The 11,342-nt window shown below is 42.0% G+C and overlaps 1 long non-coding RNA gene across 1 annotated transcript in view; it reads left to right on the forward strand.

The window, feature by feature from the left end:
• LOC146352329 (uncharacterized) overlaps positions 1-11,342 on the forward strand; it is a 62,757-nt gene that overhangs the window by 39,958 nt on the left and 11,457 nt on the right. The window lies entirely within an intron of this gene.

Consider the following 11,342-nt stretch of genomic DNA (forward strand, 5'->3'; position numbering starts at 1 on the left):
AATTCAGTAAGACTCCTGAATAAACATTTTTGCAGATCAGGATGCATCAGGTATTGAAAGATCAAACGCTGTTAAGAGAAAGTAGCTATAAAAGTAGAGTATTGAAAAGAAACTGGCCTTGATTCAGAAGGACAAATTTCACAACCATATGTTAAATGAGAACACAGGAATGCTACATTAAATAACTAAATTGGTCTCTAAACATGGTCTATAATTGTAAAATAAACTACAAGGAATTACCATTTATAGCAAAAGCTTGGTAACCACTCTCTATTACTTTTTATTAATCTGTAAAGTTGTATGCATGAGTTTATTGTTCAAATGCAAATTGAAGTTGTGATGACAATTATATTGACCTAATAAAGCACGTAATGTATAAAAAGGCATATTTTATAGTCTATACACTAGCCGTTATCCATAAGAAGTGTGTGTCATTGCTGTTCTTGTGAAGATGGTCATTTTCAGCTAATTCAAAACTTCATCACAATCTTTGGAGACATATTCAGCAGATCAGTGCACAGGAATCATACATAGTAGCACCCAGGGAGTGTATGCGTGTGCGTGCATGTGTGCTGTGAGTGTGGTTTCTCAACCCATGATGGTACTGTTTTGAGTGATGATCTAAGTGGTGCAGTGTTCAGCTAGGTGCACAGAAAAGGTATCAGGAAAGACATAGACTTTTATATAAGGGACACCACTGCACTTTTTTGTGAGAAGCCAGCCAACTACAACCAAAATTGGTCCATTATGATTTGTAAACTGCATGGACAAGTGTAGGGCAATCCAGGACTAGAACGTATCTTGGGTCGGATCTAGACTTAGTCATACTTAGAGTAGGCCCACTAAAATCAATGGGACTGAAGTTATTCAGGGCTAATTTAAGTCTCATCGATTTCAATAGCTCTACTCTAAGCATGGCTAAATCTATATCCAACCCTCTAACTTACATGGATCAGGTGCTCTGAAACAGTTTGTCTGAAACAGTTACTTTTAAATCACGGTGGCTTGCATGTCTCCAAGACTGAAAGAACAGTTTCCTTACCGGGACAAGAAAGACAGACAGATGTATGATGACATATTGGCAACATATTAAACCACACTTTAAATCTTGAAGCAAAGGAACAGTTACAGAGTCTTTATAAAACTAGGACACAACTGAGCAAAAGAGAAATTATCAAATACCTGGATTATAAGGACTATTTCTAATGATGGCAATGGAACATGCTCCAGAGAACCAGTGATGACCGTAAAATCCGCCCATAAAGCTCTCTCCGCCTCCTCACTGAGCCTTAGAATCTCTCTCTCCCTCCCCACCCTCACATGCAAAGCAGCACTGAGATTTTCTCATCAAGCTCTTTCAAACTGCTGTATGCTGAGTGTCTGTCACTTGGTTGACAATCTTACATTGTTCGGATTATTTCAATTAACCTTGCATTTTATAATGTTTCACTTCAGAAAATATTGTTCGCTTTCAGCTATGTGATTTTGCCTGATGCTTATTCTGTGTATCAGGTAAGATGGAGGAAGGGATCAGTCAGCCCTGTGACAGAAGAAGCACAACATGGCTGGAACTGCTCTCCATTGGAACACTGAAAGATACAGATGGCCTTTACGTATTTCCTGAGCCACATGAGAACTGTTTTACCATAAGCAGCTCCCGTGTGGTTAGGATCACTTTTTAATCACCCAGACACGTAGGTGGGGATTGATTACATCAGGGGTTGGCAACTTTGGGAGGTCTGGGAACTAATCACACCCACACACACACACAGGTTGCAATATGCCAGGCAATCTGACAATGCATGTTTAAAAAAATTAAGGAAAAATGGCATCTGTAGCACTTCAGAACACCCCAAAGGTCAAATGTATCTTGTTTGCAAACTAAATTTGACACTTTTAGAGTTCTGTAGCAGCTACAGCACCATAAAAGGGTCAAATCTAGCTTGAAAACTATCTTACTATCATTACACCATGTAATCCAGGAGTGGGCAACATGTGGCCCCAGGAGCAACATGCAGTCCCACCCTACCCCTGGTGTTCCCCTTGCTGATCCCACAACCTCTCGTACCCCAAATTTTTAAGGGAAAAAATGGTGTCTGTAGCACCCAAAAGGTCAAATTTAGCTTTTTGGTGCCCATAATGCGATGAATGTCATTTTTAAGAACATATTTTCAATGTGGGGAACATGTTTTTTCTTGACATTTTGCTGTGTGGCAACATTTGATTTGTACAATGAAGCAAAAGCTGGAGTTATGGTTTTTTTCAGTGGGTGAGATAGTTGCTCATTCTTTCATATTATGGAATGCAAATTTGAATTCCTCACTCATTAGCCTGGTTACATCATCTGTTGCAGCATATTTTGTTTTCAAAAAGACCACCAGCGATGTTGCTATTATCAGGTTCTGCACACATTGTGAACACAACAAATCTCTAGAGTTACTCAGTGATTTTTTAACATCACTGAATCATGTGTCCATTGTGTGTGGGGGGCATTCAAGAAACTGCCATGGGCACCACCACAAAATGGCTGCCATGGGAGGCATAGATAGTCACAAAGTTACCTGCCCAAATGACTGTGTATAAGGCAGAGGTTGGATCTGAACTAAAACACACGAAGCTCATTTGAACTCACAGTTTTCAGCACCAACAGAAACCTATTTCACAGAGGGCAAATTCTTTTCCTCTGTCAGCCAACATATTCCCCCTGCCCCATCTCTTCTTCACTCTCACTCTGGATCACCACTCATAGATGCACTTTCTCTCCCTCTCACTTTCATTCATATATATATATATATATATACACACACACACACACACACACACACACACACCATCTATCCATCCCTACTTCATTTCCTAAGAATGTCTTTGAACTCCATCATGGAGCCTAAAGTGTTGATGGGAAATGAAGATCGAAGGAGCTGGCATTCTTCACTTTGCTTTGATGTAATCCCATCATTGCTTTGATGTAATCCCATCTCTTCTCGATCATCCCAGAGCGCAGGACACGGAATCATGAGCTCAAGTTACAGGAAGTCAGATTCAGCAGGAATCTGACTTCCTGTAACTTGAGCTCATGATTCCGTGTCCTGTGCTCTGGCATGATCGAGAAGAGATCCTGGCCTTCCTCTCTGTGACAACCTTTCAAGTACTTGAAGAGTGCTATCATATCTCCCCTCAGACTTCTCTTCTCAAGGCTAAACATGCCCAGCTCTTTCAGTCTCTCCTCTTAGGGCTTTTTTTCCAGTCCCCTGATCATCTTCATTGCCCTCCTCTGAACCCTCTCCAGTTTGTCTGCATCCTTCTTAAAGTGTGGCGCCCAGAACTGGACACAGTACTCCAGATGAGGCCTAACCAGTGCTGAGTAGAGGGGAACTAGTACTTCACGTGATTTGGAAGCTATGCTTCTCTTAATGCAGCCCAAAAGAGCATTTGCCTTTTTTTACAGCCACATCACATTGTAGGCTCATATTTAGCTTGTGATCTACAACAATTCCAAAATTCTTCTCACTTGTAGTATTGTTGAGCCAAGTATTCCTCATCAAGGAGCATTTATTTTTTACCCTCATGTAGAAAAGTGTTCTCCCCACACTAGATATGTGGAACTCCTGCTAAATGTGAACTGAGTATGTGCCCCATGTTCAATAAACACAAAAGCCCTATTATACAATCACATGACTTACTACAGAGAAATTAAAACTCTAGCCTTCATTGTACCTTAACCCAGAAGTTAAGTCAATGAGATTCACTTTAAACTAAACAAGCTTAGGATGGGCCTTAAGCTATCTACTTTTCAAACTTCCCACCCAAGTCTGGCTGTTATTATTCTAACAGAGAAGATTTGGGGGTCATCTTATGAACATAAGAAGAGCCATGCTGAATTAGACAAAAGGTCCCTCTGGTCTGGTATTCTGTTTCCAACAGCGGTCAGCCAGACTCTTCTTGGAAGATTAACATAGGGAGCTTGAAGGCAATAACTCTTCCCTGCTGTTTACCTCTCAGCAATTGGTATTCAAAGACATTCTAGCCCTATTCAATTATTTTAAAATGGAGGCTAGTAAACATGCAGGGAGGGAGAACATGCTAATCCCTCCATCTCTATTACCTTCTATCACTGGAGGATCCCCGCATAAACCCTGAATTCCCAGGACCACCTTCCCTATGTGTTCTGTAACTGTAACTGAAGCCAAGTTAGCTCTATGGGAGCTGCTAACCCAGTAAAGGTCTAGGAAAGATGGGCAACTTATATGCCAGCTGTCCCTGATTCACCAGTTGCAGCGGGGTTTGCCTCATCAGTAGGTACAGCTTGGTCTTCCTTCCCCTGAGTAAACCATTGCTCCTGAGTAGACACTTCCTCACAAGTATATCCTGAGCAAAAGGGTCTTCTGTCAGCCAGCCAGGCACTCCAGGCTCTTAGCATCCCACCTGGCCCATCACTGCCTGTACTCTGATAATCTGTGTGGCATGGGTGTGCTTAGAACAGGGTTGAAGGGGTTCTTGGGGACCTCCTGTGAGACATCCCTGCCACAGGATCCCTCTGGTTGCTCCAGGTCTACTGTAGGTGAGGGTGATGTTGGGAAATTGGGCTGCTGCTCCTCCCCCAAAGATCTATCCCCTGGGCTTGGGTCAGCCAGGAACCTGACAACATGTAGAAGGTGGCTGAAATGGAGGGAGAGGGGCGAGAGCACTCTCCTTCTATGTGTGTTTGTTATACTCCATCTTAGAATGCCTACATAAGGTTACTGCCTTTGAACGAAGAGGTTTCTTTTAGCTATCATGGCTAATAGCCATTGATAGCTTTGTCTACTGTCAATTTGTCAAATCTCCCTTTAAAGCTATCTACACTAATGGCCATCTTGTGGCAGTGAATGCCATCAATTAATTATGTGTTCTGTGAAGAAGTGCTTTCTCCTGTCTGTCCTGCATCTGCTACAATAAATTTCATGGGGTGACCCTGAATTCTGGTGTTATGAGAGACAGGGAAAAATCTCCCTCTATTCAGCCTTCATTTTATAAACCTATATCATGTTTTTTTTTTGGTCATCTTTTTTTCTAAACTTTTTTTTCTGTAAACCCACACACTTGCAGGAAGATGCTCCTGCTCCCTGATCATTTTAGGGCGCAATCCTATGCATGTTTAGACAGAAAAAAAAAAATCTTACAACTCCAAGCATTCCTCAACCAGCCATGCTGGCTGGGGGATGCTGGGAGTTGCAGGACTTTTTCCTGTCTAAATATGCATAGGATTGTGCCCTTTCTCCTCCTCCTTCTAGTGCTACGACATACGTAGTACATAGTAAAAGGTGGCTGCACCATACATTTTTATACAGGCATCATGTCATTGGCCATTTATTTCTAAACAATGTTATTTCCAGATCAAGAGCGATTTTTTCAAAGCTATATTCATGTCTGTGGGTGTTTTTGTTTTTTTTAAAGAAAGGCTGTCTTGTCATAAATGTATTCATCTCCATTCTTCCTTATTTGAATTATGCTTGTGAAGTGGAGAAAAAGGCAACTGAATGATCAAAGGATTGGAGGAACTCCACTTTGTGGAAAATGTACAATACTTGGGGCTTTTTAACTTAGAAAAATGGCCAAATATGGGAGTGGGGGGACATGACAGAGTTGTATAACATTATGTATGGTGTGGAGAAAAGTGGGGTCATCCAATAAGCTAAATGGTGGGAGATTCGGGACAGATAAAAAGTACTGCTTCACACAGTGCATAGCTAAACTGTGGAATTTGCTACCACATGATATAGTGATGGGTGTCAACCTGGATGGGTTTAAAAGGGGATAAGACAAGGCTATCAGTGGCTACTAGTCATGATGGCTATATGCTACCTCTGTTGTCAGAAGCAGCATGCCTACATATACCAGATGCTGAGGAACATGGGTAGGAGAGTGCTATTGTACTCATGTTCTGCTGGTGGGCTTCCCAGAAGTACCTGGCTTGCTCCTGTGGGAACAGAATGCTAGGCTAGATAGGCCTTTGATCTGATCCAGTAGGGCTCTTTATACGTACCTATGTTCTTGTCTAAGCAAATTGTAAAAGAAGGGGAATGGGGACAATAGCACAGGTCTTCCATCCACATTCTGTTTCATACGGATGGAAGACTTCAGTAATGGTACTGGAAAAGGACTTACAAAGAGTACTGTGCTAAGGATAAAATGCCATTAAGGTCCGCTTTGATTGATGAAGTGGACAAGCCCTTGGTTGGTGCCAACTGACAATAACTGCCCAATAATTCAATCATTGTCTTTTCTTGATTTTGTTCACGATGGAGATGCTTATTTCTAAAAATACTTACAAGACAATGACTTTTTTAAAAAGAAAGAAGACAAACACCAAAAAGAAATGCAAGTTGAAAAGAGTACATCACTCTTTGCCTTACCATAAAATGAACAACAACAACAACAACACTGAACTGGGGATGACTGAAAATATTTTAATATATCTCTTGGGGGAAGGGGGAGCATTGCACCAGCTGGCAACTGCTATAAAAATGCCAAGATATTAGTAGTGGATTTCCTAGGAAGGGAACAAAGCTGAGCAGAGCATCGATAACAAATGGCAGGATTTCAGTGGTGGCCAACGGCAAGCCACTAAATACAAAAAGGACGACAATCCCTGCTTCTGGTTTGCCTGTCAGGGAACTGATTGATTGTTGCACAGGCCCTTGAATCCCAATCTTGTTGTTATTTCCCTCATGTTTATTTAAAGCAGAATTCAAGTACTTTGAATGCACAGCAATCACAGTAGCATCAGGAGCTTTCAGTTAAAAAGGCAGGGAGCAGAGGTATTTAGTTGAAGATTACAGCCAAGCCTGTGAAACTTTGACTGTTCTTGTTTGGAAAACATAGAGCAATTCAGCTTCTCCCTCCTGCCACTTTGGGTATGCTTAAACATTACCCAAGTTTTGGGAAGCAAGAGAACACTGTAAGGTGCTTATTACTGTGGTATCAGATCCTGCAATCTAGGAGAGGGATGATGATTTTACCTCTCCTCCCATCCCGAACCCTGCCAAATTTTAAGCAAGGTATGCTGACAAGGTTTCCTGACATCTCCAAAGTAAAAGAAAGACCAGGTTTTAACAACTACATTGGTAACATCAGTGGTTAATAGCCAACTGTGCCCCAGCACCAGTGGCATTGAGCTCGTGTTAGCTAATGCTTGTGCAACATAAATAGCAGTTGTCAGGGCAATGGGCAAAGCAGCAACGTGGTGGCAAATCACTGCTTTTTTTATACCATTATCATAATCATGATCGTCATCATCACCATCACTAATTTATACTGCGCCCTATACCAGAAGGCATTCCAATTAACTCAAAAACATACAAGACAATAATATAACCAAAGTCAATCATTACACATTAAATAAATTACTAATCAAATTTTTAACTACTTACAACCAATCAGTTAAAACAACCAACCAACTTGAAACCCAATTACAAACTGATTGTTCCTCGCTCCATACACCAACGCCTACAGCTCTGACTCAAACAAATATGTTTTCAAGCCTTGTTTAAATTTGTCCAACTCTGGCTCCATATGAAGGTATAAAGGGAGAGAATTCCATGATTGCGGGGCAAGATGAGAAAATGCCCAGAGGCTAGAGTTTGCCACCTTAGTCTAAGAAACCACCAAGAGTCCGGAATCTGCGGACCAAGTTCCTCTAATGTGGCATATGCCCTGGCTCTGAGATTCTCTCAGACTGCATTGTCAGTGCGTTGGCAACCACTGATCACCTGTCTACTGTGTATAGAGTCAGATTTCTCTTACAACCAGATACCATCTAGAGCCAGTACTTACTTCACTCAGTGATACGGGTACTCTGATATGGGTAATACAGAATTCTAGTTCTTAAGAAACACTATCTCAGACAAGATTTGTCTTTTACTATAAAGTATTAGCATAACAGTAATAAATACAAGAGCTTATACATGCATAAATTCAAACACATGAAACATCTAACATCATTCTTCAACAAGGCTGCTAAGCAGAGTGAAGTACATTTGCTAGTTCTCAATGATAATCAGTATCAAGCTTACCAGGTTGATTCTACAGGCAACACGTTAAGGAAAGGTGATCCTAAAGGACAGCTTCCACTGTTGCATGTTCTGAATCTCCTTTATATATTTTTGGGATGCTATAAACTATGTCTAAACTATTTTTTACTACAGTTTATATTTCTTATCCAAGAATTCCGAAGATAACCTCTCTACTCTAAATCTTTATATGTCTAAATAAGACTATCACTTTTTGAAATTTCTTATCAAGATTAATGTGCGTATCAACATATTTTAGCTTTCTTTGACATGTTACAGGTATGTTTTTGACACAAATATATTTACTTGACATCATCATGTCTTGTGAGCATGTATTTCTTACATATTTACGGTCTCCAGTGAGGCCTCTTGGTCACTAATCTGATGGCCCATCTGACATAATAATTTTACGATACTCTACTAAGTGAAAGTCATAAACTATATTTAACATTGACACCTCCTTATCTGGATTCCTTTCTAAACAGTAAAAGGATAGTAATGATCTATTTCTAATGGCCTGGTACAATTGTCTCTCCTCTGGCAAACCTCAGAGATAAGACGTTTTAATTACTCTTGGGTGAGAAGACCATACTGGGTGGTATTAGGCATTGGAATCCCATTTTTAATTCCAGAATTCATGTGGAGGCATTTGATTATAGAATTTCCTAATCGAGCAGCAGGGGTAAGATCATGCAAACATGACAGATTTACTTGATCTGTCACACTAAGAGCAGCATGTCACACAACCAACTCTGCCAAATAACTGGGAACGGAAAGAAGCAGGGCCTTAAAAGTCAAGACAAGGAGTTTAAAATGTGTCCTTACCCTGACAGGCAACCAATGCAATGCCCTGCGACAGTGGGAAACATGGTAATGGGGCAAATCTAATACAGCATGTACAGCACTGTTCTGTATTAGAATAAGAGAACAGAGCAAAGAAAGAAGACCCGCCAGGAGACCAGGGGGGTGTCTCCATGGGCGATTTGCTGCGAGCTGGCTGAGTTTGGAGGTTGTTTGGGGCACATGACATCGTGGCCATCCTGCAGCCACCCCGGAGCTTATTGCAAAAAAAAAAAAAAAAAACCAAACAGATTTCCTGAGGCTTAGTCCGATTCCTTTCCTTAAGTCAGGTTCTCTACGCTATAGGTGTTGTGTACCCCAACTCCTGCATTTATTTTGGGTATGCTTGCCCTGCCCAAGGGTGTGCCTTTCACCATGACCCCAGTCAAGGGCTGTTTCCTGTCCCTGTGTTTCCCATCCCTGTCTTTCCCAGCACAAACATGTGTGTGTCTACTCAGAAGTAACTCCCATTGTAGTCAATGAGGCTTGTTCCCGAAATGCACACTCCCGAAGTTACTGAGATTCCCATGCATTGAAATAGGGCATTTAGGAGCCATAAAGTTATGTCGAAGCTGCGTGTCTTTGAGGTTTGCTTCCTTGCTCGTCAGAAGTAATTAATTTGCAGCTTCGACCCTTCGCAGCATTGGGAGCTTCAGGGGAGGGAGAAGGCTGCAGTTGTGTTTCTTTAATGTGGAAGTCGGACACGACTGAACGACTGAACAACAACACACTGCAGGACTGATGTAAGCTACTCCCCTACCCTCTTCAGCACTGCCTTCCAAACTGCAGTAGGGGTATGACTGAACTATAATGCAGGGTTGTTATAAACCACTCCCTCAGCTTCAGCCCAACTGTCAACCTGCAGTAAGGGTCTAATGTTTCCTCTGGGTAACACTGCAGGGTTCAGAGCCTGTCCTGCTGTATTCAGTCTGAACTATACTGCAGGGCTGTTATCAGTCACTCTCTTCCAAGCACAGTCCCTTCCATCTGTAGTATGAGGATACTGAACTGCTTTGGAATTTGCATCAGCATACATACATACATAACACTAAATAAGAACCAAGTTAGAAAGAGCAAGAACCTTTTTCTTTGTTGCTACCTTTGGTGAACATTTTGGGTGGGGTGTAGTGACACACTGGTCCCCAAGCCTAACTACATTAATACTACATTTCTTTTTATAACAATAAAGAAATACATAAATGCATAAACACTAAAATCATTCTATATACTACAATATGTCATGTAACTTACAAATTATTCAGCTTATAGCAATTTTCTTTTCAAAGTAATGGTATCTCTCTAAAATGAAAGGTGATGCATCGGCAGTCTTCACTTACATAGGATACAAATGGGAACCAAATTTCCATAAAGGAATCTTGTTTTGACAGCCCTCAAACTTGCTGTCTTGGTGCGTTAATTTCTCTAAGAAAGCAACCTGTCACACTTTAGATAGCTAGGGGTTTTAAAGGTGTAATCCTATGCATCTTTAGGCAGAAAAAAATCCTACAACTCCCAGCATTCCCCAGACAGCCATGGCTGGCTGGGGAATGCTGGAAGTTGTAGGGCTTTTCTTTGACTAAACATGCATAGGATTGCACCCTAAATCTGGTGCAGAGCCTCCATGGATAGAAGTGGCTCTTTGTTGCGGACAGTCACTCTCTACCTGTGAAGAGATGAGAACGGTAAAGAAACTTGCGTTTTGCAAATTTCATTGTCTTTTAATGCGTTTTGTATCACTCAGCTCTATTGAGTAAATACCTTTACTTGTAATTTGTTTTAAATCTACTAGAAAAGTGTCATCGTTATACCTTGTGGGGTGACTGACCCTCTAGACACATCCATTTTTAAAATTTATTTATTAATCGCCCATCTGGCTGGTCACCCAGCCACTCTACAGCCTAAACCCCACATTATGGGGAAGTTTAAAAGAAGGAAGGTGGGACTCTTGGGGGGCAATCCTATCTGGATAGGCAGCCGCCTCCGAACTTGGAGGAGACCGCCTATCCAATGCAAGCCAGGAGAAGCACGGAGGGGATCATCCCCTCTGCCCTTCAGCCGCCTTGCATTTACAGCTAGACAGCTGATTTTGGCTGTCTGGCCGCGGGAAGGCAGAACAGGGGAAGTGGCTGCCAGACGACACATTGGGTGTGTCATACTGGCATTTCCACATTCCTTGCCCCAGAATCCCCCCCCCCAAACGCCCTGTTTTCGCCGCTTTGCACTCTTATTCTGAGCGCGGAGCGCGGGGCCATTCTGAGTTGCCTGCTAGGCAGCACGGTGGTGGTGGGGAGGTTCTCAGGGAAACTAGGTCAAAGTGAACAACCATCAGGTGGATCCACAGTTGGCTACAGAATCGGACTCAAAGAGTGCTGATCAATGGGATCTTCTCAAACTGGGGAGAGGTAACGAGCGGGGTACCACAGGGCTCAGTCCTGGGCTCAGTGACCTTCA

This window comes from Heloderma suspectum, chromosome 2 (genome assembly GCF_057233095.1).
Source record: "Heloderma suspectum isolate Gila_16-S chromosome 2, 16-S_ref, whole genome shotgun sequence".
Lineage (NCBI taxonomy): Eukaryota > Metazoa > Chordata > Lepidosauria > Squamata > Helodermatidae > Heloderma > Heloderma suspectum.